At 53.2% G+C, this 26,647-nt stretch overlaps 1 protein-coding gene across 6 annotated transcripts in view; it reads left to right on the forward strand.

Moving 5' to 3' along the window:
* WSCD2 (WSC domain containing 2) overlaps positions 1-26,647 on the forward strand; it is a 117,302-nt gene that overhangs the window by 6,683 nt on the left and 83,972 nt on the right. The window contains exon 1 of one of the 6 annotated variants that reach the window (XM_045458223.1): positions 13,990-14,014. The exons of the other annotated variants lie outside the window; for them this stretch is intronic. The gene's annotated coding sequence lies outside the window, so the exon portion shown is untranslated. Of the gene's footprint in view, positions 1-13,989; positions 14,015-26,647 lie in introns of those variants that run through there. 6 annotated transcript variants of the gene reach the window in all.

The raw sequence follows: 26,647 nt of genomic DNA on the forward strand, positions 1-26,647 counted from the left end.
AGCTAAAAAGCCCGGCCAGGGTCCTGGGCGTCAGCCAGGAGTGGGGAGGCAAGAAGTCAGTGCACTTGGCTGAATCACTGTGGATCAGGTGGTACATAGGGCTTGCCTCCAGGGGCTCAGGAAGAGGGTAGCAACTCCAGAGGTTTATGAGCTTGGAGAATTCTTAGATGGGGAGATGTAGACCCAGAGAAGGGAAGACACTCCAGGGCCATCCAGCCAGTGGGAAGCAGGTGACTAGGGTCTTAATACCTGGCGACTGGAGTATAGCTGGGTGCTCTTCTCACCTCCAACTCCAACAAATGCATCCTGGAGTCCTAGGCGGCAGGAGGGCCCGGCCCCGTGTGCTTCTCACGTCCTGGTGTTCAAGTTTCTAGCACAGCTCCCAGGTATGTTGTTAAGGTTGCTGATTCCTTTAAATTCTCTGTGTAGCCCCGCGAGTGCAGGTGACGAGAAGGGCCTCCGGATGGGAAGGGAAGGATCTGGGTGCCCACGCTGCCACCCTTTGTGGCCTTGAGCAAGTCTCTTCCCCTTTCTGGGCCTCGGGTTTTCCACCTGGAGAATGGGAGAGGAATGATACGTAATTGCTAAGGACTTCACCGGTAAGGCCTTTGATGGTCCCATTTTCTTTCTCGTAGGCGGCATAGCCCCAGAGTCTTAAGATCTGTGCCTCGGGGCGCCTGGGTGGCGCAGTCGGTTAAGCGTCCGACTTCAGCCAGGTCACGATCTCGCGGTCCGTGAGTTCGAGCCCCGCGTCGGGCTCTGGGCTGATGGCTCAGAGCCTGGAGCCTGTTTCCGATTCTGTGTCTCCCTCTCTCTCTGCCCCTCCCCCGTTCATGCTCTGTCTCTCTCTGTCCCAAAAATAAATAAACGTTGAAGATCTGTGCCTCTGCTCCAGGGTTGTCCTGCAGGATCCTGTTCTGCGGACCCTCCTGAGGATGAGAATAATGATGGCAATGCTAATGGGAATCATCCTCCTGGCCTCCGTTTGTAGGGTGAACCAGAGCTTCACTGCTGTTCTCTGACTGAGTCCTTGTGACAGTCAGTCCTGTGAGTTAAAGGACCCCTGTCTCTTCAGGCGAGAACACGGAGGCTCAGAGAGGTTCGTTCGCTTAGCAGGGTCACACAGCCAGTAAGGGGCAGAGCTGGGGTTTGAGCCCAGGTCTGTCTGACCCCAAAACCTGTGTGCCCGGCCTCTCCTGTGTCCCCCCCCTCTGCTGTGTGGCCACTGGCTTTCCCAGGTGGAGGCGATGAGCTATTTCAGGAACCCCCTCAGAGGCAGGCTGCTTTCTCTTCCCTGTGATTTATTAACGTGGGCGTGTCACGAGCCAGACCGGGCTCCGTTCTCACAGGCCTGATGATGGCCAGCGCAGGTCTGTGGGCAAGGCTGTGGCCTGGGTGGGAGTGAGTGACCGTGCGTGGCCAGAGGGTCCCCCCCCAACTCAGGACACTGAAGGGCAGGTGACTCACGTGGGCCTGAGGTGCTAGGACTGTGTGCATTGGCAGATTCACAGCCCCTGGGCCTCCAGGAAGCTGGGGCCACACGACGTTGGCCATGATGAACCGTGTAGTTTCTGGAGATGGCGGACCATCCGTGTTTGTCCTTCTCTTAGATTGTCCCGAAGGTGAGCCCTACTGTGCCGGGATGGCCCTGATGTCTCCCTGCGCAAGGTGTCCTTTGATGAGCGAGTGGCCTGGGTTCTTTGTCGTTTGAATGCCCATCCTGTGGGACAGAGAGAAAATCCAGACTCTCTGGAACCATCGGACTTGCTTTCATTCTCCTAAAGCTTTTAAGCGTAACACCGTAATAACTGCGGCCGTATTTCCTGGAAACTCTGCTATATAAAAAAATAGAACAAGAAAGGCATCCCATTCAATTGCCACAGTGTCTCTATCAGGAAAGAGCCAGCATTTCTCGCTCAGAGACTATTTACTCATACTTTGCACACCATTCTGATGAGCTCGGTGACCTGATTTCCTAGACTTGTAGCCTCTAGAGGGAGCAGATTGGACATGTGTGGGTGGGTAGAGAAAACATGGTGACCGCAGCCAGGAGTGACAGCTGGCAGCCTGAGAACAAGGTACAGATGAAGAGATGATAAAAATGAGCATGAAGGGGCACCAGGGTGGCTTGGTCGGTTAAGCATCCGACTTGGGCTCAGGTCATGATCTCGCGGTTTGTGAGATCGAGCCTCGCGTCAGGCTCGCTGCTGTCAGCCCAGAGTCTGGAACCCGCTTGGAATCCTCTGTCCCCTTCTGTCCTCTTTTCTCCCACTCAGTGTCACACCTTGTGCCCTATCGGAGAACAGCAAAGGTGCTGGCTTCTGTGATGGCGTTAAGGACCAGTGAGCCCCATTCAGTTGGCAGAGCGAAGGGTGAAGCATCATTCATTGTATAAAATGCTTCAGTCCCCGTGGTTAACGGATACATGTTTCTGTGTACGATGCTTCAGGCGTCTGAAAATTCTCTGAGACGGAACTCTTCGTTTCTTACGGTGTTGAGTGAGTGACATCTTCCCGTACCTAGAAGAGTATCTGGCGCATGGTGGGAGCTCAGGAAATAAACACTCTTTGAAACACCCAGGCAAATCTGGGCGTTCCAGTGCCGGTCTCTTCACAACAGCCAGTGAGCGGTTCCATCTCCGGCCTCAGTGTTCTCATCTGTAAAGGGGGGTGGGGGGTGCGCAGCTGCAAACGGGCTAACGCTGCTGCTGAAAAACCAGAGCACCTCTGTCTGTGCTCGGCGTGCGGCTTGGGACGTTTGCTTCCGTCGCGTGTATCTCATTCGGGAGCCAGCCGCCTGCAGAAAGCAGGCTGGCAGGGGCACTACGAGGCGGGGTTCTGGCTGTCCGCTGGTTCGCGTGCAGAAAGGCCCTCCAGCACAAGACACTGGGATGGAGTTGGGTGATGAGCCAGCCTAGTCGATGCCACGGCCCCAGAGAACGACAGCAGCACCTTCTACATCCGTGTCCAGCAGCCTGCCTCACTCCGGTCTGATTTTGGAGCAGGGACCGAGACCTTGGTCTGCACGGTTGAACAGGCTTGCGTTCGGTTCTCAGCTCTGCCACTTAACCCGCTGGGCGACCTTTGGCAAGTTGCTTGAGCGCACCGTGCCTCCGTTTCCCCATCTTTGAAATGGGAACGATCCTGCCAGCTGGGATGAGTTGTTACGGGGATTCAGCGAGATCACGCCCGGTGGCCAGTAAGTACACGGTGTGATCGTCTAAGCCAGAAAGACGAGTCGTTTGCTCACGTGGGCGTAGCTTAGGTGTCTCCTGGCATTCAAGTATCCCTGGGCCTCTGTTCAGGACCCGTGGGGGAAAGGAGGCTGCCATTTGCCGCATCTTCCTCAGACCAGCTGGGGCATCGCCAGGAAGTTTTTCTCTTTGACCTTGAGCATCCTCTTCCACTCGAAAGCACATTTGGGCATCCGTTCATTTATGCGGCGTTCCTTTATCGGGTGCCTACCTCATACGAGAGCTTCCCGGTTCCGTGCTAGGCCCTGGAAGGGGACTCCAACTGGCAAACCATCCAACAAGAACGAATCTAGCAAGGCACAGGCTAGAGGGGCAGAACCGGGACTCGAACGCGGATCCAACCCTAGAGCCCATCGTCTTTCTCAGCCTGGTCTCCTGCCTCGGGCGCCATGCACACCCAAAGGCGGACGTGCGAGCAGATTTTGAGACAAGCTGGGAGAACATGGGTCGGGGCTGTGGACGTGGGAAAGGGAAGTCCTGGTGTTGAGAGAATCCGTGGCATGCCGACCCCCGGCGGGGTTCACCCGTTTGTTTGCTCTGCAAGTTTTTATTTGAGCACTTGCTGTATGCAAGCCCTGCGAAGACAGTGGAGACAAAAACAAGACGCTGTCCTCTGCATATGGTTACAAGTCAAAGTAACTGTCAGGAAGCAAGGTGCCTGACACTGGGAAGGCACAGATGAGGGCTTTTGAAAGGAGGGCTGCCTTGAGAAAAAGAAAAATGAGCTGGGATCTGAAGGGTGAGCAGGATTAACCAGGCGAAGGATGGGAAGACAGAGGAAGCAGCATGTGCAAAGGTCCTGGGGTAGGAAGGAGAGTGGCGTGAACCAGGGACATGGACGCCGGGGCTTTTAGGGTGGGGAGGAGCTGGTACACAATGAAAGTGGACAATTCTCAGGGTCTTGTGGACGGCGTATGTGTTTTGTTCTTTATCCTTCTAGCAGTGGAGAGCCTTGTAAAGATTTTAAGCGCAGAGTGTGAAATGATTCCATTAAATCCTGGTCAGAGCCGCAAGAAAAACCCCGCACCCCCATGTGAGGTGGGAGCCCATTGAAATCCCAACAAAGAGGGAGCTGAGCGGACAGCAGTGATTTCAGGATTTCAGCCTCATTATGCAAAACACACAGCCTTCTAAGGGAGAGGTGAGCTTTGGAAAAAAGAGTCAACAAATTAGTTTTTTAATCTGCTTTAAGTTGCAGAAATGCCCCGTCTTCCTTCCATTGTCACCTGATGGCCTGTAGGCTATTTTAACTTTTATTAGAGAATTTGTTTTCTTTTTTTTTTAATTAAAGGAGTTTTTTCTTTTTGAAAAACAGATCCCAGCCGTGTCTCGATAAGAGAGAATTAAAAATGGCACTGGGGAAATGCCACGGAAAGCTTTGATTTTCCTCCTTATGGCATCTGAACTGATTTAAATAATAATGATATATTTCATCGTGCTGCCACCGCCCCTCCCTTCCTGGCCTTCCCAACACACCACAGTTTCCCAGCAGCTCTGCGCATACACTGTCCCTAAAATCCTTAACTCGGGGCTCCGAGCGGTGCGGGGACGGCCGTAAGAGACCCGTGAGATTTCTGACCTAAGTGCTTTAGGTTTAGGGCAAACTCTTGCTCAAATTCATTGTTAGCAGTTCACAGCTGTGTGGCCTTGGGTAATTTACGTCAATCCCCTTAGCCTGCAATTGGTCACTCATGTCAAATGGAAATGACGTTAGTGTTTATACTTATCAGGATTCTTTGGGTCGTAAGAGACAGAAGATTCAACTGAAACGTCACTACATTCTTATCCTGAGGCATGAAAGGGAACATCTGGGCTCGTGTAACTAGCAGCTTAGCTTCAGGTGTGGCTGGGTCCAGGGGCTCAACTGTGTTACAGCTCTTTCGCTCACTCTTTCTCTCTCTCTCTCTCTCTCTCTTCCTCCTCCCTCCCTCCCTCCCTCACGGTTTTTTGGCTCTCCTTTTCTCTGTGTGCGCTTCCTACCGAGGCAGGCTCTGGCTGTCTTCTGGGCACAAATGCCCATCAGTGTCTCCATGTTTACATGGTGCCAGCTGCAAGCCCAGTTCCAGCAAGTGCTGGAACTGAGCCCTGGGGCCTCCTGGGGCCAGTCACCATGGCCAAAGAAACAGAGACATGTAAGTTGGCCCCAATCTAAGTCACGTGACCCCTGGAGCCTTGTGGGGGTGGGACGGATACCCTTGGCTGCTTCCTAAGCCACAAAGACCAACAGGGGGAGAGGGATGGGTCCCCAAAGGGAAATCTGGACCCGGGGAACCGAAGAAGGGGAAGTGAATGCGGGGCAGACTAAAATGACTCCTTGGTAGGCTGTCTGCTTGTCACCAGTTGCTGGGACGCTGAAATGAGTTCAAGCACGCGAGGTCCTCGGTATGTGCTGACTCGCGTTAGTATTGCCATGGCGATGATTGCCACCGGCACGGGATTCTAGAAGCTGTGGGGTGGGGGCGGGGGGGGGCGCTCTGCAAGTAGTTAGGGTGATGGGGACACCCCTGCCCAGGAGACTCGGCCTGGACGTCCCCTTGACTGCTGCGAGCCTTGGACCTGTCCCTTCCCTTCCAGCTCTGAAAGCCACTGTCCATAACAGGTTCCCCTCTTGTGTCACTTGACCAGCCAAAAGCTGTGATGGCTCAGGGGAGGTGGGGAGGGGTCGCATATGCAGACCCCTTCAGGGGCGGGCGGGTCCCATGGGAAGGAGACAGAGCAGAGGGACAGTAGTGAAGCAGAGACCAGCTGCCTCGTCGTCAGAGGCTTTTGCTTCTAGTCCCAGCCCACTGTCGCAGGGGAGTGCGGAGCCCTGGGTGGCCACCTGTTCTGCACTGTTTTTTCCAAGAGAATTCCAACGTTTGTGTTTAAGTTTGTTTGTTTACTTTTTGAGGGAGAGAGAGAGCAGAGGAGGGGCAGAGAGAGAGAGAGGGAGAGAGAGAATCCCAAGCAGGCTCCACACTGTCAGCGCAGAGCCCGATGTGGGGCTTGAACCCATGAACCGTGAGGTCATGACCCGAGCCAAAATCAAGAGTCGGATGCTTTACCGACTGAGCCAGCCAGGCGCCCAGAGGATTCCGAGGCTTTACGCAAAATTCACCCAGTTGTAAATGTTGGCCACCAAATTCAGATGTTTTTATTTTATTTTATTTTTTGGTTTTTTTTTTAAACATAATTTTCATGTTTATTAGTATATGCAAACAAAGAAGATTCCTGCCCCCCCCCCCCCCCCCCCCCCCCGCCATCCCGCCTCACACTAAGAAAGCAGCAGAGGGGCGCTTGGGTGGCTCAGTCAGTTAAGCATCCGACTTCGGCTCAGGTCATGATCTTGCAGTTCGTGAGTTCGAGCCCTGTGTCTGACTCTGTGCTGACAGCTCAGAGCCTGGAGCCTGCTTCAGATTCTGTGTCTCCCCCGCTTGTGCTCTGTCTCTCAAAAATATATAAACATTTAAAAAAATTAAAAAAAAAAAAAGCGCAGTTACTGTCCTAGATTTTAAAATGCTACTTGTGAAGTTATTAGAAACATACAAGTTTTTAGTCAAATTCATGGTCCCTTCATATAGTAGGAAATACTGATTGTAACACACAGGACAGACCAAACAAGTATGTCCGTGGGTGTATTTGGACCAGTGCTGTAAAGTCTGGTGTCCCCAGCGAAGGGGACACGGAGCCTGTCCTGCCTGAACCGTAGAGAGCTTGTGTTGTGGATGACCTCAGAAGACACACCCGGCTCGGTGTTCTGGAAACCGGGGTCATGCACGTTCAGCATCCTCTTGGATGGTCACAGGGGGACCTTTACACTGTGAGCTGCACCGTTTGTAACAGGCTCTGTGGGTGGAATTCTGTGAGAACAGCCGCGGTTCATTTTGCTGCCTGAGATTATTAGTGTTCTCTCTGATTTCCTGCTTCACACTGTTGATTTCCTGGTATAAACCTTTCCCTGCAGAGGCTGAGAAGGTAATTCAACCGCCGTCCCTCCAGGTGAGGGAGGATTCAATCCTGGCTCCCACTCTCTGCTGTGTGACTGAGGGCAGGTCACTTTGCCTCTCTGAGTCTCTGTGTGCTCTTCGGTAACGGGGATCCTCGGAGCTCCTGCCTCCTGAGGAGGGGTCAGGCGCAGAGTAGGTACTCAGCGAAGCTCAGCTTCTCCTGGGAGCTGGTTCTGCTCCTTCTACATACTACATACCAGGCCCTTTCCCAGCACAGATGCCCTTTTCTGCTCACAGCAGCCTGAGGCTAGTGGCTTTACCATCACGATCACCTTTTGTACGGGTGTGGAAACTGAGGCTCTGAGCAGTGAGAGGATTTGCCGAGGTCACAGAGTGAGGGCACGCAGAGCTGAATTTGAACTCCAGCCTGTGTGCATCCAGAGGTCGTGGCTCTTCGGAGAGGGGGCCTGCCTCCTTAGGGAATCAGTTGGGCATATACACCAAACCGATGGGTATAAGGACCCCTTAGCTGCGGAGTCTAGACCCAGCTCTGCTGCTAACATGCTGTGTCACCTCAGGAAAATTTCTTCACCTCTCTGGCCCTCTTTTCCCTCGCTCCTGAAAAGATCTCGTTCCCTTCCGCCACCTCAGGGCCTTTGCACACGCTGTGTCATCTGGCCGGCATGCTTCCCTTCCCACCGCTACCCTTCTTCACCTGGTTAATTGCAGCTCCTGCTTTGCGTCTTGGCTGAAGCATTGCTTCTGAGAATTCCTTTGGGGCTCCCTTAGACCGGGTCAGATCTCCCCTGCCATGAGCTCTCCAAACTCTGGATCAGTCCTTCAGGGTCTGTGATTCTAGCGCTGAATGACGATTTAAACCGCCCCGTGTTGCCTCTACCGGACCGTCTGCTCTGGGTGAGGGTCACAACACCCCCGAGCCCCCCCGTTGGGCTCACACTCCAAACCTGCCACACGGTGCAGCAAAAGGGTGTGGTTATTCCCTGAAATTTAAAAGAAGGGCTGAGGGCGCCTGGGCGGCTCAGCCAGTTAAGCATCCGATGCTTGGTTTCGGCTCAGGTCACAATCTCACCGTCTGGGAGTTCGAGCCCCGCATCGGGCTCTGTGCAGACAGCGTGGAGCCTGCTTGGGATTCTCTCTCTGTCCCTCTGCCCCTCCTCTCCTCGCGCGCTCTCTCTCAAAATAAGTAAAACTTAAAAAAAAACAAAAGGGGGGCCGAGGACCCTCCTACACTGCCGGCAGGAGCATGAATTAGCTCGGCCGCTTTGGAAGACCACTTGGCAGTGTTTGCCGAAGTGGCATGAGACCGCCTCTAATCTTCTTTTCCACTTTGGGATGATAGACTCCACAAAAATCAGGGTGTATGTATATATTCTCTACTTCCTGGTGAATCTGTCACGATAGGTATGTGAGGATATGCGTATGCTCATATAATAACACCATTAGAGGGAAAAAGCCGAAATGTAGGCAGATGTCCTTTACGGTAAAAGAGCCACGTGAGGGGAAGTTCCGTCGCACCGTGGAATAACACACGGCGGTAAAAAGGAACACGGTCCGGCTACCTGCCACGCTCCCGGATGATCCCGTAGTATACGATTCTCATTACAACAGGCTTGAAATAGAAGCCTGACTTTAGTGTTTGAGGGGTGCCTGCACACCGAGTTTAAGCCATTCCACCTGGCCAGAGGGCACGATTAGCCCCTTTTTTCAGAACGTGATAAGGTTGGAGGGTCGATTGCCCCAGAAAAAAGTAAAAAAAAGGAAAACATGAAAGAAGGAGAAAAATAAAACCCGAGAAGCATTTTCGAGTTTCTGGTTCTGGAGGCTACCAAAAGAGGGAGATACGCTGTCCTGGATGGAGGGGTCAGATAACAGGGCTGGGACGGGATAAGAATCAGGACGTGGGGCCCCGAGGTGGGGCAGCTGAGTGCTGCCCAGGGTGGACTGGCCTAGAGGTCCAGAAGAATTAGGTCTTTGGACTTGCTCTCCTGGCTGTTTGCCCACGGCCTTGACCTCCCTTTCTGTGCAGACAGGAGGGTGGGCCTGGTTCCTGATCTTGAATCTGGGCCCTGGCCGGAGAGCAGGAACGCTATGATTGTTACCGGACCTTGGAGCTTGGGCCAGAATGGAATGGGGTCAAGGGCTTCCAGAGGCTTCTACAAGTCTGGCTCATGGTTTGGATTATTAACTCCTTGATGACGAACTTCATCCATCCATTAGGAAACGTACGTAAATCTCCTGCTCGCCATTCTGTCAACAAACGTGAATTGATCTTACCTCGGACTAGACTCTGCAAAGCATCAGGGATACAGTTGGGGCAATCCACTGGGTTTGGTTTGTCTGAGATTTTCTGTTCAGTTTGGTTTTGCTTTGAGAGAGAGAGGGGGTGCAAGAGAGAGACAGAATCCCATGAGGGGCAGAGAGAGAGAGAAAGGAGCGGGGCTCACGTGAAGCAGGTCTCGAGCTCACCCGACGCGGGACTTGAACTCACAAACCGCGAGATCACGCCCTGAGCCAAAGTCGGATGTTTAATCGACTGTGTCACCCAGGTGTCCCTGGGATTTTCTGTTTTAGCACTAAGTCTAAGCATCCCGGGGACCTCTGGGTCCCAGGCAAACCTGGATGGCTGGCCCACGGTGAGCTAGATGCTTCTGATGCCCACTCGCACAGAACTCACAGCCCGGCAGGGGAGGCAGGGAGATACAAACCAGGAGATCAGCACTTCAGGGGAGAAAGCACCGGGTGGTGTGAAAGCCTGCCCAGAAGAGACCTCTCACCCAGCAGAGGGGGTCCAGGAAGACTTCCTGGAGGAGGTGGCATCTAAACGGAGGCTTTCGGGAGGAATAGGGTCAGGCAGGAGTGAAGGGTCAGGGTGGGGGGCGGGGGGAGGGAGGTGGGGTTCCTGACAGGTGAGAGACGCCAGACAGAGCCTGGTGTGGTGAGGAGGTGAGTCAGGTGCACTGTGGCTGGAGGGTGGAGGTGAGTAGGGCTGGAGGGGAAGCAAGAACTAGACGGGGCATGTGACGGTAGACCTTTTGGGTCAGGGTGGGCACCCACCAGGCGTCTGGGAACCTTGCGAGGGAACGGAGCAGGGGACTGGAGGCACCAAGTTTCTATTTAAAGACGGTCCTGGCTGCCACGTGGACAAAGGAGGAGACTGACGGGGGGAGGGGGCAGGTAAGAGTGGATGTAAAGGGACCACTGGGTAGGACCACTTCCTCATCCTTCCCAGATGCTCAGGCTCGAAGCTTCACCTCTGACTTCTTGCTTCCTCTCCTGCCCCCCAAAGGACCTTCAGTAAATCTGACCGCTTCTCACCTCCTCCATTGTCATCCTGGCATCCTGGCCCAGCTTGGCTCTTCCTCCACAGCCCTTCCCACCTTCCAGTCTCCCCTTTGGTTGACTGACCGACTTTGTTTACTCTCTGCTGCTTTCCCAGAGAATGGCGTTTCTCAGCCTCGAGGCTGTTGATGTTTGGGACCTGGTAATTCTCTGTTGGACGGGGTTTACTGTGCATTGTTGGATGTTGAGGGGTATCCCTGGCCTCTACCTGCCGGATGCCAGTAGCGTCCCCTCCCGCAGGCACTGACAGCTGAAGACACATCTCCGGACGTGGGCAGGTGTCCCTAGGAGGGGAAGGGGACGGAATCACCCCCAGTTAAGACCTGTTGCACTGAGGGGCGCCCGGAGTGGCTTGGTCGGTTAAGCCTCCGACTTCGGCTCAGGTCATGATCTCACAGTTCATGTGTTCGAGCCCCGCGTCCGGCTCTGTGCTGACAGCTCAGAGCCCGGAGCCTGCTTCGGATTCTGTGTCTCCCTCTCTCCCTGCCCCTCCCCCGCTCATGCACTGTCTCTCTCTCTCTCTCTCTCAAAAATAAATAAAACATTGAAAAATATATTAAAAAAAAAACCCCATCGTGCTGGAACGTTGGTTTCCCGTTGGGGTCCTTTGCCGTCGTCTCCCCCCAGCGCCTGGAATGTGAAGCCTGACTCAGTGGTGCCTCCTGAACAGTTGTTGGTTGAATGAATGAGTGGGAGTAGCGGCCCGAGCCTGCACGGAAGGGAAGGATTTGGGAAGTAGTTAAGCGGTCGGCTTGATCGATAACTACAGCTGCCATTGTGTTTGTCACAGTGATAATCCCGGTCCTCGTCGTAATCCTCTCTACGGCTTGTATGGCAGAGAAGGGTCGGAGGGGTTAAGTGATGTGAGGAAAAACCTCACAGGAGTGGGTGGTGGAACCAGGCTAGACCCTGGGTCTTTAGAAACCAAATTCAGAGTGTTTTTTCAAGCGTCAGACACCCCCATATCGTAATGACTGCCATTTACGGAGCACTTGCTACCTGCCAGCCACCGTGGTTGGGACGGATCGCCTGATTTTTTTTTTTTTTATTTTTTTTTTTTTAAATTTTTTTTTTTCAATGTTTATTTATTTTTGGGACAGAGAGAGACAGAGCATGAACGGGGGAGGGGCAGAGAGAGAGGGAGACACAGAATCGGAAACAGGCTCCAGGCTCCGAGCCATCAGCCCAGAGCCCGACGCGGGGCTCGAACTCACGGACCGCGAGATCGTGACCTGGCTGAAGTCGGACGCCCAACCGACTGCGCCACCCAGGCGCCCCAAGATCGCCTGATTTTTAAAAACATTTTTTTTAAGCTTATTTATTGATTTCGAGGGAGACAGAGACTGCGCGAGTGGGGGAGGGGCAGAGAGAGAGGAAGAGAGAATCGCAAGCAGGCCTTGTACTGCAGCACAGACTTCGCCGCGGGGCTCGAACTCACGAAGCCGTGAGATCGTGACCCGAGCCGAAACCGAGAGTCAGACGCTTGACCGACTGAACCACCCAGGCGCCCCCGGGATGGATCGTGTTATGGAAGGCCCCGACGACGTCATGAGATTACTGGCATCATCTCATCTTTATCAGTGGGGACTCTGAGGTTCAGAGAGGTGGAGTGAGCTGCCCCGAGCGCACAGCCGGGGATGGGCCTGTGTGACTCTGGAGTCTGAGGCCGACTTGTAAGCAAGTACAAGCCCCCCCACCCGCTCCACCCCGCCCCGCCCCCCGCAGCCCACTCCAGATGATGGTATCACCCCGAAGAGTCTTCCCTTTCCCTTTTGTCTGCTGAGGACAAGTGATCAAAAATTCCCACTGACGCGTTAATTATCAAGGCTGCAGTTCCCAGCGTCCTGCCTGTGAAATTCACAAGGCCCCCTGGCCAGAGAAACCTCTGCCGCCTCAACCTTGATCTCAGTGGAGCCAGGGGCAGGGAGCTGGGCCGAATGGGGCCGGGGCGTCACAGCCGACCTGCCTGGGAGGTGAGGTCGGCACACCCCTGAGCAAATGGAGGGGATTTTATTTCTTTTCAGCCAAAGACAGTAGGACTCCACGCTAGCTCCCTTCAGCGCTGGGATGGAAGCGGATTGCAGCAGTCGCTTTGCACTTTTGGTTTGGTTTGGATTGTTTTAATTCCCCCACGTTTTCTCTTCTCCTCCTGCCCTCCGTGCGGAAGCTTTCCCAGTGAGCCTGGAGCGGAAGCATTTAATAGACACCAGCACCACCCAAGATTCCCCAGCCAGCCCCCAAGCCGTGTGCACAGCCTGCTGGACGGATGAGGGAGCTGAGACCCAGCCTTCCCGAGAGACGGAGGGGAGCTCTCTCACTTCTTTTTTTTTTTTTTTTAATGTTTACTTATTTATTTTGAGAGAGAGAGAGCGCTCGTGCACAAGCAAGGGGCAGAGAGAGAGAGAGAGAGGGAGAGAGAGAATCCTAAGCAGGCTCCACACCCAGAACAGAGCCCGATGCAGGGCTTGATCCCATGAACCATGAGCTCATGACCTGAGCCGCAGTCAAGAGTCACTTAACTGGCTGGGCCACCCAGGAGCCCCTGGAATCCAAAGCATCCTAAGTACCTCTTTGTGGAGCCCCAGCCAGACCATGTGAACATTATGGAGCCTCCCTGTTAGGCTGTATACTCCTCACATGGAAATTTAGTGAGCAGTTACTTACTAGTCACCTAAATGTGCCGGCACTGTCCCCAGCACTTTACGTGGGTGGCGACCGTGGCCTAGCGTGGCCAGTCTGGGCACGTGCTCTGGGTGGACCTCCGTGAGCTCTGGAAGAAAAGCCCCTTTGTTTGGAGCCATGAACCAGCCTCCCAGCGTAGCCGCTGGAAGGGACGACGTGGCCCTCGGTCCCTCCTTTGACCTGAGTTTAAGGGTCAGCTGCACACGTAACATAAAATTTGCCATCTGAACCATTTTTAAGTATACAGTTGTATTAAAACAGTTGACCTTGAACGGCTCTGGGGTTAAGGAGTGCCGACACCCCCCCCTTGCAATTGAAAATCTGCGTATAACTTGACTCCCCCAAAACTTAACTGCTCATAGCCTACTGTTGACTGGAAGTCTTATCGATAACAGAAATAGTCGATTAACACAGTATTTTACGTGTTATGTAAAATATACGTGTATTATATATGTGTATTATATACTGTATGTGTATCATACTATATATATGTTATACTGTATATAATATGTGTATTATATACTATAATCTTAAAGTAAGCCAGAGCAAAGAAATCATCACTAAGGAAATCATCGGGAAGAGAAAATACGCTCACATACCGTATTGTGTATGTTGAAAACAGTCTGTGTGTAAATGGACCCACGTAGCCCAAATCGTGTTGTTCGCAGGGGTCAGCTGTACCTAATGTTGGACTCCCATCACCACCACCTACCTCCAGAACTCTTTTCTTGTTTGCACGTGGATGAGCTATGATCATCTGACCTACCCTCTCCGTTGGCAGGGGCTTGCCCAGGTACGTAACCAGTTAGAATCATATTCAAGGGTTGGCATCCAGGCCTCACTCTGCCCGGTGCCCCCTTCCGTGTGGCGCTCTCTCCAGGCACCTCCCAGAATGCCTTGCACGAGAGGGCACCGCACAAATACTGAGTGACCACACGCCTGCCGGGGACTCCACCGAGGTGCTCCCTGGGACTAATCCAGTTCCATTTCTAATCTCTGGGAGTTTGGAAGATGAAAACCGACTCCACAGCCTAATGGCCCAATTCATCGCTCTCTTCGGCCAGATAACACTTCTCATCGTTTTGGTTTTTTTCTTTCTAGAAATTGCACTCACCTCCCCTGAGGTCCGACCAGCTCGTTCTGGTAGTTCCCTTCTCTCTGTCCCCGCCCTCCCCCTGCCCACACCGGGGCCAGACTGGGGGAGCTGCTCAGTGATAAGAGGGCCGCTGATCCCCTTTCGCAGGCGGCCCTGCCCTCCTGGACCCGTCTCAAGGCGTCTGGGTGCTTCGGTCTCTCTCACAATGAGGGCATTTAGCCGGCCTCTCCTCTCCTGGGACCCTCAGAGGCAGCAACTGGAGGAATAGCCAGGAGGAGAAGGAGAGGAAACAAAACCCAGCAAAACTGCCCATTCCGAAAGCTGTGCACTAAGAGAAGGAGGCCCTGCCAGCTCAGATTTCAGGGATTTTTTTTTTTTTTTTTTTTTTTTTTTTAGGAAGTGCCTCTGCCCATGGGCGGGCGGGCTGATAGGGGATGGTGCCCAAGGAAGGACAAAGTCAGAGGCCCCATTCAGACAGGCCGAGGCAAGGGTCCAGCCCGAGCGGGGCAGCGTGGGGGCCAGGAGAACAAGGGCTCTGTGTTTCTGGGCACAGGGCTGGGCAGCACAAGCTCCCCGGCTCCAGCCCGGCGCTGGACGCAACCAGAAATCCACGATGCGGCTGGAGAAGTTGGGGTTGGGCGGCAGCAGGGTGATCTAGCCGTGAGCAGGGTTTGCACGGCGAGCCGGCTGTGGCGTGAGGGGTTCCGCCTGTCTGTGGCCGGGCCTGCCCTGGGATAAAGGTGACTCCAGGAACGAGCCCGGTCCATCCCAGGGCCCTGAGGGGAGGGCTTGGGTGTTCTTCCCTCACCGCCTCCAGGAGAGGGAGACGGGGAAGAGACCAGGGAAGGGGTTGCAGACTCACGCCCTCAGGGGCCAGGCGGGTTTGTCACAGATGTGGCGAGGTAGGGAGCCCGTGCCACCTCTGACCGCTCCAGTCATCACCGCTGATCGCTGATCTGGGAGCTAGCTTCAGATGCGAGCTCTTCCCCCTGCTAGCTGAGTGACCTCACCCAAGCGGTGTGACCTTGTGCCTCAGTTTCCCCCTCTGGACACCTGGGTTAGTGCCAGCACTTCCCTGATAGGGCTGTTGTGAGCTCTTAACCCACAAAAGCTCTTAGCACGGTGCTGGTGGATTTTCTCTTTTAAGAGAAGCAGGAGCTCTGGGTTTGTATTCAAGAGCTGCAGGTCGGGGCGCCTGGGTGGCGCAGTCGGTTAAGCGTCCGACTTCAGCCAGGTCACGATCTCGCGGTCTGTGAGTTCGAGCCCCGCGTCAGGCTCTGGGCTGATGGCTCAGAGCCTGGAGCCTGTTTACGATTCTGTGTCTCCCTCTCTCTTTGCCCCTCCCCCGTTCATGCTCTGTCTCTGTCTGTCCCGAAAATAAATAAACGTTGAAAAAAAAAAAAAAAAAAAAAAAGAGCTGCAGGTCCGTTAAGGTGGGCAATGAATTCAAATAGAAAAATAGGTAAATACGGGTCGTCTCCTGGCTGTCTGTAGCCTACAGCCTGTGGGCCACCCCGGGCCGACTTCTGGCGGAGAGTTTTGGGCAGACCCAGGCTCCAGCGCCGGCTCTCCCATGGCCTGGTTCTGGAGCTCGGGCAAGCGACTCAACTTGCCTGCGTCACGTTTGCATTGTCTGGGGTATCAGTCGGGAGGCTGGCGGGAAGGGATCACTCACGTTGGGCAGAGGATGAGAGTTTCATGTGGGGCGATGTGGGGAAATCACAAGGGATGGGACAGCACCCCAGGGTGAGTCACAGAGGAAGCTGTTCCCCGTGCTGGTTCGGAACGGAGGTTGGAAATAGCTGTGTAGGAAGGACCACCTCCAGGAGCTGGGGTTTAGCCAGCCTCATCCAGTAGAGGGGCTCAGCCAACCCTGGGGGTCCCGCAGAGAGAGTGGCGCTGGGGAAAGGTGTGCCCTGACCCAGCTCACTACCCACCTTCTCACCTCCTGCTGTGCTACTGGTGGAAGCCAGAGACCCAGAGAGCCTGTTGATGGGGTCCGTGTGGACCACTTCCCAGGCAGAGATTGTGGCGGAGAAGAGGGGAGACAGGCGATGTCCCCACCAGCCTCAGTTCTGGAAGGCTTTCCTTAGTCTCGGGGAAGCGTGAGGCCGCACACCTACCCAGTGGGAGCCAGAGGGTGAAGGTATTGTCGTCATTAATGAGGGAGGGAAGGCACGTGCCCTGCAAGGGAGGGCTCAGCCCCCCACCCCGGGTGTTGGAAGCTGTTGGAAACTTCCTGTTGCGGCTGTAACATATCAACACCAACTTGATGGGTGGCAACAGTATACGTTTATTCTCTTACAGTTCTGAAGGGCGGAAGCCAAAATGGGTCTCACGGGGTTAAAATCAAGGTGTTGGGAGGGCAGGTTCCTTTGGGCGACTCCAGGGGGAGGTCTAGAGGTCCTGGCCTTTTCCGGCTTCTAGAACCTGCCCGCATTCCTAAGCTCATGACCCACTTCCATCTTGAAAGCCAGTGATCAGTCGTGCCACTCTGGTCTCCGCTTCTGTTGTCGTTATCTCCTTCTCTGACTCTGCCTTATTTGCTTCTTCTTTACAAGGACCTTTATGATGACATTGGGCCCATTGGATAATTTAGGATAATCTCCCTGACCCTCAGGACCTTAGTTCAATCCATGTGCAAAGTCCCTTTAACATGTGAGGTGACAGAGTCACAGGTCCTGGGGATTAGGACCTGGACATCTTCGGAACCACTATTCTGCCAGTTCTGTCCACTACTAAAGCATTCTAGAATCTTCTCAGAGGCAAAAACGTATTCCTACCACCATGCCCAGAAATCTAAAATCCCCTCTATTAATGTCTCTTTTTTGGATTAATCATGTTCCCAGACTCCACCACTTCTTGATTTGGCCTCAAGAATTTTCCCAGATCTGGGGCACCTGGGTGGCTTAGTCGGTTAAGCGTCCGACTTCGGCTCAGATCACGATCTCACAGTTCGTGAGTTTGAGCCCCGTGTCAGGCTCTGTGCTGACAGAGCCTAGAGCCTGCTTCAGATTCTGTGTCTCCCTCTCTCTGCCCCTCCCCGGCTTCCACACTCTCTCTCTCCCTATCTCTCGAAAATTAATAAATAAACATAAAAAAAAAAAAAAGAATTTCCCCAGATCTGCATATGTGCCATTAAATGGCTCTCACATCATCTCACTGTTTTACTCAGCGTCATTGTAAGCGACAATACATGTAAAACCAAGGCTTGATGTTCATTTGTGATTTTTCTCGCGTAATTTTTCTCACTATTCCCATCAAAACAATTACATAACTAGTGACATTTTAAGAAAAGCTGATACACGCACCACCTAAAAGTGCCTTGCAGAATACTACGAGTACGTGTGCGTATATGTATAAGACAGAGGCTGGGAGAGACCGATTTGTTACAAGAAATTGGCTCACACAGTTATGAGGTGGAGAAGTCCCCTAAGCTGTGGTCGGCAAGCTGGAGACCTAGGGGAGCCGATGGTGTGGGTTCCGGGGTAAGTCTGAGTCTGAAGACAGAAGGAAATAGGGTGGGGGTGGGGGGACTGGTGGGGAGGGGAGAGCAAATGCGCCCGTATTCTGCCTTTTTATTCTACTGATGCGTCCAAAGGATCGGCTGAGGCCCACCCACACTGGGGAGGGCAGTCTGCTTTCCTCCCTCTACTGATTCAAATGTTTATCTCATCCAGAAACACCCCCCACAGACACCCCCAGAGTAATGTTTGACCAAATGTCTGGGCATCCTACGGCCTGGTCAGGTTGGCGCATAACATTAGCCATGACGGTGACGTTGTGGGATGAACTCAGAGGAAGGAGTGAAGGGACTGGGGTTCTGGGTCTGCTCTGTAACGTTGGGCAGGTCTCATTCTGTCCGGGGGCATCAGTTTCCTAGTCTGTGTGATGGGGACCGTTCCTTGGGTTCTCAGACATGGGGAGCTTTTGCTTTTAGCCCCTTGGTGCATCAGTAACGAGACTGGAAAGCTTTGACGTGGATGGTTAGCCTATGCAATGCTGTCAGGGGCACCGTAGGGGGGGTCCACCCCACCCCAGGACCAGCTTTACGTGTTCTCCCTGGGCCTCACCTCGCCCCATGTGCACGCATCCATCGTGGCTCTTAGCAGGGGAGACCAAGCTTTATCCAGCCATGTAGCCATCACGCCCGACCCGGAATAAGGATTCAACACGTTACCTAGTTGTTGAAGGACCAGCTGACTGAGAGAAGAAAAGGCGTGACAGTCCCCAGAGGTCAGAGCTTGCTGAGAAGCCCCTCCTGGGACTAGAACCTCTCCTTCCCCGAAAACTCAATGGTGAGCATGGGGGTTCTGTGAATCAGATAGACCTGGGTTCAAATCCCAGAGCCACCATCTAGGAGCTGCCTGACCTTGGGTGGATGACACCACCTGTCTGAGCCTCAGTGTTCGGGTGGACAAAGGGGATACTAACAAAAGTGAGTTCCTGGGGCGCCTGGGTGGCTCAGTGGGTTAAGCGTGCAGCTCTTGCTTTTTGGCTCAGGGCGTGATCTCGCGGTTCGTGAATTCGAGCCCCGTGTTGGGCTCTGCACTGACAGCTCAGAGCCTACTTAGGATTCTCTCTCTCTCTCTCTCTCTCTCTCTCTCTCTCTTTCTGCTCCTCCCCACCCCCCCCCCCAGAATAAATAAATAAACTTAAAAAAAAAAGTGCGTTCCCAAATGTTTGTGCTGAGATTTAAAAGAGATAATCCGCGCAAAGTGCGCGGCCCGGAGCCTGGCACGTAGTGCTGTGTAAATAATGACAACGGGAACTGCTGTTATCATTACCTTGCCATCCACGTTGTCTGGGGAAGATGTAGATGATCAGATAAGAGCCTGTGCCTCTCCAGGGCCATGCAGGGCCCGTGGGGAACTTTTGGAGACCCTACGTATAGGAGGCGTGTGTGTGTGTGTGTGTGTGTGTGTGTGTGTGGCGGGGGAGGGGGTCGGTCTCTGAAACGCACATTGACTCCCCTACCGTTCTGCACCAGCAAGCTCTCTGGGGCGGTTCAGATAGTGCTCAGATGTAATATTCCGAAACTATTTTTAAGATGGTTCTTAAATGCCTGCCAAAACTAAAAACCCCACGTGCACGAAAACTATCATTGCTAATTGGCTTTGCGTGACGCGAATAGATTGATGAAGGCAGTGGGTTCGGTTCCTCACCAAGAGGGGGAGAAAGAGCGTGTGCTGGCTACACCCCTTGCTCTGCTGCTTACGACCAGGTGACCTCAGAACGGCCCCCTGGGGTCTCTGAACTGTTGCCTCCTCTATGCCTTGGGTCACTCCCAGGGTAACCAGCCGGGCCAGCTCAGTGCCCAGTTGACCCAACCAGCAGGAGCCGTTAGAAGGTGTTTAAGACCATTCTGGCAAAGTGGCTGACGCGGTAGGCAGTTCCGAAGTGCCGGCTGTGGGATTTGATCCCAGGTCTGTCTGATTCACAGAGCCCGTGTGTTCACCGCTGAGTTTTCCGGTTCCAGGAGGGGCTTTTCGGTAGGCGTTGCCCTCTTGGGACTGTCATGCCGTTTCTTCTATCCGTCAGTTGGTCTTTCGACAGCCAGCTACCCATGGGTTGGTTTCCTTGTGGACCGGACCCAGTAGCAGAGGGGTCTGCGGATGAATTTTGGTTGGATTTGAGCAGTGCCTTTCCAAGAATGGGTTGAACCATTTCAGGAACCAGCACACTTAGGAATCCGGTTTGACAGACGGCTACATTCCGTAGAGGACAGGTGTGGGCGGTGGGTATCGAGGAATCTATTTAAGCCAACAAATTCGGGTTTGCCAGACATTCTAACTTTCTGAAATCTCTGTAAGTAACCTTAAATCCGATGTGGAGTCTCCACTGGGTTGCAAGAAGCCTCCTCATTGCTGGGGCTCCCTCACCCTGGATGGGTAGACATCCCCAGGGACTGACCCTGGGACATCCCCAGGGACATCCACCTGCACCATCAAACGATGCCCTCAGCCTGCGTGTTTCCTCCAGGTCTGGAAACTCTGCTCATTCTGGGCCAAGCTGGGAGTTGGGGGTGGGGGGGAGCCAACCTGTGTCCGGACTGGCATTTCTGGCTCTGGGGTTTTCCGACTCGCCTCCAGCATTGCCAAGACCTTGCAGATGGGCGCTTGTTGGGGTTGGAGGAGCCCCCAGATGTTTCACTGTTGCTTGCCGGGCTTGTTAGTTTGTGTAGTTCATAGGCTTTATTTGGGAGTGGGCATTTCTAGGCTTCTAGAGAAATTGAACAGGAAGTACAGAGTTCAGGAAGTAGTCTTTCAACTCGGCCCCACCCCCACCCTGCCTTCCTCTGTGATTCATGTCTTCTGTTAGCTCCTTTGTTACAGCTGATGTGCCCGAGACGTCGTCATTACCTAGAGTCCTAGAGTTGGGAGTTGACTCTGTGTTACACGTTCTGTGGGCTTTGGCCAGCATGTAATGACCTACACCCACCATCAGAGTATCATAGGGAATGGCTTCATGCCCTAAAACTCCTGGGTCCCCTCCCTCCCCCCACCCCCAGCAACCACTGATCTTTTAAATCTTTTCCATAGGTTTGCCTTTTCTGTGTTTTTGAAATTAATTAGTTTAGCTTCCAAAATTAAAAAAAAAAAAAAAAAAAAAAGAATGGAATATTTTATGTAAAAACCCAGATGTCCGGTATCTCTTGAAGAAGCGTGATGTCCCCGGTAACCTCAGTCGGCCGGAGCTGAGTACAAGGCACCGCCCTCCCGTCCTTTCCCCCAGGCCTTGTGCGTGCGGCCCCCTCTCTGTTCGTTGGCCCCTCTAGGCATTTGAGTTTGCAGCCCTGCTCTGGCCTCCCACGGAGCCAGAACAGCCTCTGGTTTGTGGTCTGCTTCTGTTTCCTGCCCTGCAAATATATTCCCGAGGCCAGGTCTCACAACGAGCCCGGACGCCTGCTTGAAATGGGGAAGACCGAAACCTGGGAGAGCAAACGTAAATTCATTCCCCCCCCCTGGAAATCGGCTTGTAAGCTGTGGGAGGCTCCCCTGAAGCCATGCAAACAGCCAGCTGCAGGGCCATCTGAGGCTAGGACGAAGTCCGCCAACATCCTCCACTCAGCAGATTTTTTTTTTCCTGTGTTCTCTATACAACCTGAAGCTACCGGCTGTCTGAGGCCACAGACCCTGGTGTGGGCTGGGCACAAAGTCCTTCAGTGGCTGCCGCCGCTTTGGGTCAATTATTTATGCTAATGCTGCAATTCACCCTACTGACCTCCTTCCCGGAGTGTGGCAGGGAACCGGACACCCAGAGATTACATTGCCCCTGGAGTGGAGGTGGCGGGTGCACGGGGAGACTCTGGGAGGTTCAAGGCCAGAGCGTCGCTGAGACACAGCCAGGACCGAAGGCGGTGCTTTAACTTGGCTGCAAGGTTTTACTTCGGAGGAAACCCTGCATCTCTAAGCAGTGAAACACGAGCTGGCATGATGCGAGCATGCTCCCTTCTTCCCGCCCCACAAGGCCCTCTGCGGTCCTTATGCTCAGGGCCTCCGGGACGGGCTGAGGAGTGGTCAAAAGACACTTGATGTAGAGCCCAGTGTCTGTCCCCTTTGTGCTGTGTGATCTTAGGCAAGTTGCTTTGTCTGTTTGAGTCTCCATTTCCATCTCTGGATGGAAAAGAGGAAGGTGGCAGTAAGGTCCTACAGGAGCACGAGTGGGGTTCTCGTATCCCAGGGGGTCTTCTCTGTGTCTCCCCCCAGCCCTGCATCCGTCCTCACAGCACCGACATTCTGCCCCTGTCCAGGTCGTCCTACTCAAATCCTCTGTCTCCCTCGCTCTCCATATTGACTCAGTCTACAAGTACTTACCGAGCACCTGCAGTGTGCCCACCACTGTCCTAGGCACCAGGGACACCGTGGTGAACGAGATGGGACCTGCCCTGGGGGAACCAGTATCCCACTTGGGACCTTCCCTGTGTCTTTATACTCACCTCCAGCTACCCTGATCCAGGCCACCACCTCACTCTCTTTCCTGGATTCCTGGAACACCCTCCATACTGCAGCCAGAGTTCTTCCTGAATCACAGATCTGATGAATCCAGGGCCCCCTGCTGCCCCTAGCATAAAATGGAAACTCCCCACGCACCAGCCGTCTTAGCCTCCTTTCTGTCCGAGACTGATGGAGCCCCTTTTGCCCCTGAATGTTTGCCCCGGCTGTTCCCTCTCCCTGGTTTCCTGTTCTTGATGTGACATCATCTTCTTTTCAGGTGTCACTCTTGCCACCTCATTGTCCAGCCAGCCCTCCTTAGCCCTGTCTGTGTCCCCAGCACAGCCCTGATGAGAATAATAGTCAAGAGACACGCCGTGCTTTCTGTATATTTGACTCTGTGCCATTTTACAGATGAAGGAACCAAGGCACAGAGAGGAGAGTGGCTCTGCTGGGGCTCCGCAGTATTATAGTTGCCTCTGGCCACTCCATCATGAGTCCCCTGGAGCAGGGACCGTGTCTCGCTTGTCTCTGCATCTGCAGCACACAGGACCTGGCTCATAGTAGGTGCTCGACAAACTCTCACTACACGATGAATGACTGTCTTATGAAATCAGTGAGCTCATCGTGGTCCAAGCCCTACTTGAATTGCTCCGGACTGCCTGATCGTAAGAGGTTCTTATTATTCCAGTTGGACGGTGAGTTGGTTCAGCCAAGGGAGGAATCCAGTCTCCCTGCCCCAGGGGGGTCCTGGCGGCCGCCGAGGCCTCTCTCACCAGGAAATGTGGGTGTGGGAGGAAGGTCCTTGCCATCATTTGTTTTTGTCAGTGTTGACTATTTTCAAGTATAGACCGCCTGCGGTGGGGAGTGGAGTCCAAGGGTTCGATATCGCTGTGGGGATTTCTGCCTGCAGGGACTCCAGAGGTCACCGCGGCACTGAGGCACGGGATTTGCTCGGCCGAGGCCCTGCCGGAGCCTTCCTGGAGATATTAGACGCCGATGTGGGGACACGGGGGCCGCAGCTCATTACGGCCTTCTAGTTAATTTAGGAGCATGCTGGACCAGACGTGAGGGCTGCCGGGTCTTTGGAGGCTGCCGTGAGGTTCTTTTCGAGACCCCAGGTGAAGATCAATGTGGGTCCTGCAGGAGGGTGGCAGGTAGGACAGGCAGCAGAGGGAGGGCTGCTGTAAGGACTCATCTCAGAGCCCGAGGCCTGGGGTGCGCACGGCTTGCTTTAAATCCTCTCTCGGTTATGGTGTAGCTAGATGTGATATGATATGATATATACTAGAGTATTCTATGCTACACTATATTATCCGTGCTGTGCTATCTGTGCTCTCCGGTCTGTGCTGCATTATTTATACTCTCTATACTAACGGTGCATATTAAGCCATCCATACTGTGCTGTCTATCGCATACTATACTATCTATATTATACTTTATTACCTACACTATACCATGTAATAAACGCAGGAGTCCACAGAGACAGAGCGGCAGGATGATCGGGCACACAAACTTGGGAGGTAGATGCCTGGGTTCAGATCCCAGCTCTGCCCCCGATGGGCTAGGATCTGGACCCAGGCATCTACCTCCCAAGTTTGCGGCCCTCAGCCTTGCTCTCTGAGCCTCAGTTTCCCCATCTGTAAAGTAGAATTACTAGCTCTAACCACCTCGTAGAGCTGTCGCGGGAAAACGTCATCGGGCACTTAGGGGCCGTTATGGGTTGAATGGTGTTCCCCGCCTAGAATTCGTAGGTTGAAATCTTAACCCTCTGGTACCTCCGAACGTGACCTTAACTGGAAATGGGGTCATTGTAGTTAAAGTTCATTAAATGAGGATGAGGTCCTATTGGAGTGGGCGGGGGGTGGGGGGCGGTCCTGATCCGATATGACTGGTGTGCATATAAAAAGGGGAAATTTTGACACGGACACACACAGGCAGAGCGCCATGGGGACGAGAAGGCAGAGATCAGGGCGGGGCTTCTGAGATACTCCAGGGGCCACCGGCGATTGCCAGCAACCCGCCAGAAGCCGGACAAGAGGCGTGGAACAGGTTTGCCCTCACAACCTCGGAAGCAGCCAACTCAGATCTTGGGCTTGCAGCTTCCGGAACAGGGAGAGAATAAATTCATGTTGTGGAAGCCACCCGGCCTGTGGCACTTTTTCAGCAACCCTAGAAATGAACGCAGGGGCTCAGCACGGAGCCGGGCGCAGAGAGCCCACTGCGCAGTGCCCGTCGTGATTGCTGTCCCTGGTATGTCCTGCCATTTCTGGGTTGCTCGTGCTGGGTCAGCAGCTGGCCAGAGCTAGGAGTCATCCCCTTACTGGTGAGGCTGTGTGACTTGGGTAAATCACTTTCCCTCTCTGGGCCTCTCGGTTCCCTAATTTGTAAAGTGGACACTCTGTGTGATGAGAATAATGGGACCCCTTGTGTGTAGAGATCACTTCCCCTTCCACTGTGCCCTCTCTTCCCTGACCTGCCGTCGTCCCCATTTGACAGATGAGGACGCTGAAGCTCACAGATGGAAGAAGTTACCCGCCCAAGGTCATACTGAGGCTGAGTGGCAGACATGGGGTCAAACGCAAGACTGTCCACGCTAAGGCCATTGGCCACAGAGCTCCGGTGAGGGTGGAAAAAGAGAGGGTGGTCTCAGATTCCCTCCGGTATGAAGATGGGATTGGCCATATTGCTGTCATTTCCTCCTTTGGGCTTATCCAGTGTTTCCCTTGTAGCTCCCGTCACTCCCCAGGCTCTTGGGAGTCCTGCCCATTCACTGGGGAAGATGAGGTGGGGGAGGGGGGTCACAGATCCTGCTTCAGATTCACAAGTGGAATAATTGTCTGCATGCACTTTGGCAAAGGGATTTGGGGTTGGGGAGAGGAGGTACGTTAGTGCCTCTAACCTGCTTCCCACACAGATAAAAACGACGTCTTTGGTCCCCAGGGCTCACCAAGCCATTATTCCAACTCCACATGTATGAGCCACGTTCTGCTTTTCGGGGAAAGAAAAGAAAAAAAAAAAACCTATTTTGTTCTGCATCTGGGCATGTGCTTTCCTCAAAGTGCCAAGGAAATCCCACCTCTGATAAACAATAGGCAGCCTCCAGAAAAGCTAAGATGCGTATGTATTCCCTGTTAGGGGAGGGTCTCGGCTCTTGCCCTCCCCCAGCATTCTGAAGAAGACGTTCCCTCCGTTTTCTGGAAGGCCTGGGGGCTCGGTCCTTCCCTTTCTCATCTCCACATTGGCTCTGCCCAGTCCTGAGGACTTACAGGAACGTTTCTGAAGGATTTTAGAGTCAGACAGACTGAGTAGAAGCACCCAGGACTTAGTAGGTGCCTTTTTTCCCCCGTCAATATCATTCATTCACTGCACAGCAAAAACCATCAACAAAACCAAAAGGCAGCCTACTGAATGGGAGAATGTAATTGCCAATGGCATATCTAGTAAGGGGTTAATACCCACGATATATAAAGAACATACACAACTCAACACCAAAAACAACAACAACAACAACAACAACAAAAACCGATGAAAAAAATGAGCAGAGGCCTTGAATAGACATTCTTCCAAAGAAGTCACCCAGGTGGCCACCAGACACATGAAAAGATGCTCAACATCACTCATCATCAGGGAAGTGCAAATCAAAACCGTAATGCGGTCACCTCGCGCCAGTCAGAATGGCGAGTATCAAGAAAACAAGACCTAACAAGTGTTGGTGAGGATGTAGGGAAAAAGAAGCCTTAGTGCACTGTTGGTGGGAACGTAAACTGGTGCAGCCTTGGCGGGAAACAGTCTGGAGGTTCCTCAAAAAAAATTAAAGCCGGGGGCACCTGGGTGGCTCAGTCGGTTAAGCGGCCGACTTCAGCTCAGGTCATGATCTCGGGGTCTGCGAGTTCGAGCCCCGCGTCGGGCTCTGTGCTGATAGCTCAGAGCCTGGAGCCTGTTTCAGATTCTGTGTCTCCCTCTCTCTGACCCTCCCCCATTCATGCTCTGTCTCTCTCTGTCTCAAAAAAAAAATAAATAAACGTTAAAAAAAAAAAAATTAAAAAAAAAAAAAAAAATTAAAGCCGGAGATACCATATCATCCAGTAATGCCACTGCCGGGTATTTACCCAAAGAAAACAAAAACACTCGTTTGGTAAGATATACGCACCCCTCTGTTTGTATTGCAGCATATTTAAAATAGCCAAGATATGGAAGCAATTTAAGTGACTATCAGTAGATGAATGGATAAAGAAGATGTGATACACCCACACAAGAAACACACACACACTGTCTCTCTCTGTCCCAAAAATAAATAAACGTTGAAAAAAAAAATTAAAAAAAAAAAGAAAAAGAAAAAGGGGCACCTGGGTGGTGCAGTCGGTTAAGCGTCCGACTTCAGCCAGGTCACGAT

Source organism: Leopardus geoffroyi, chromosome D3 (assembly GCF_018350155.1).
Source record: "Leopardus geoffroyi isolate Oge1 chromosome D3, O.geoffroyi_Oge1_pat1.0, whole genome shotgun sequence".
NCBI lineage: Eukaryota > Metazoa > Chordata > Mammalia > Carnivora > Felidae > Leopardus > Leopardus geoffroyi.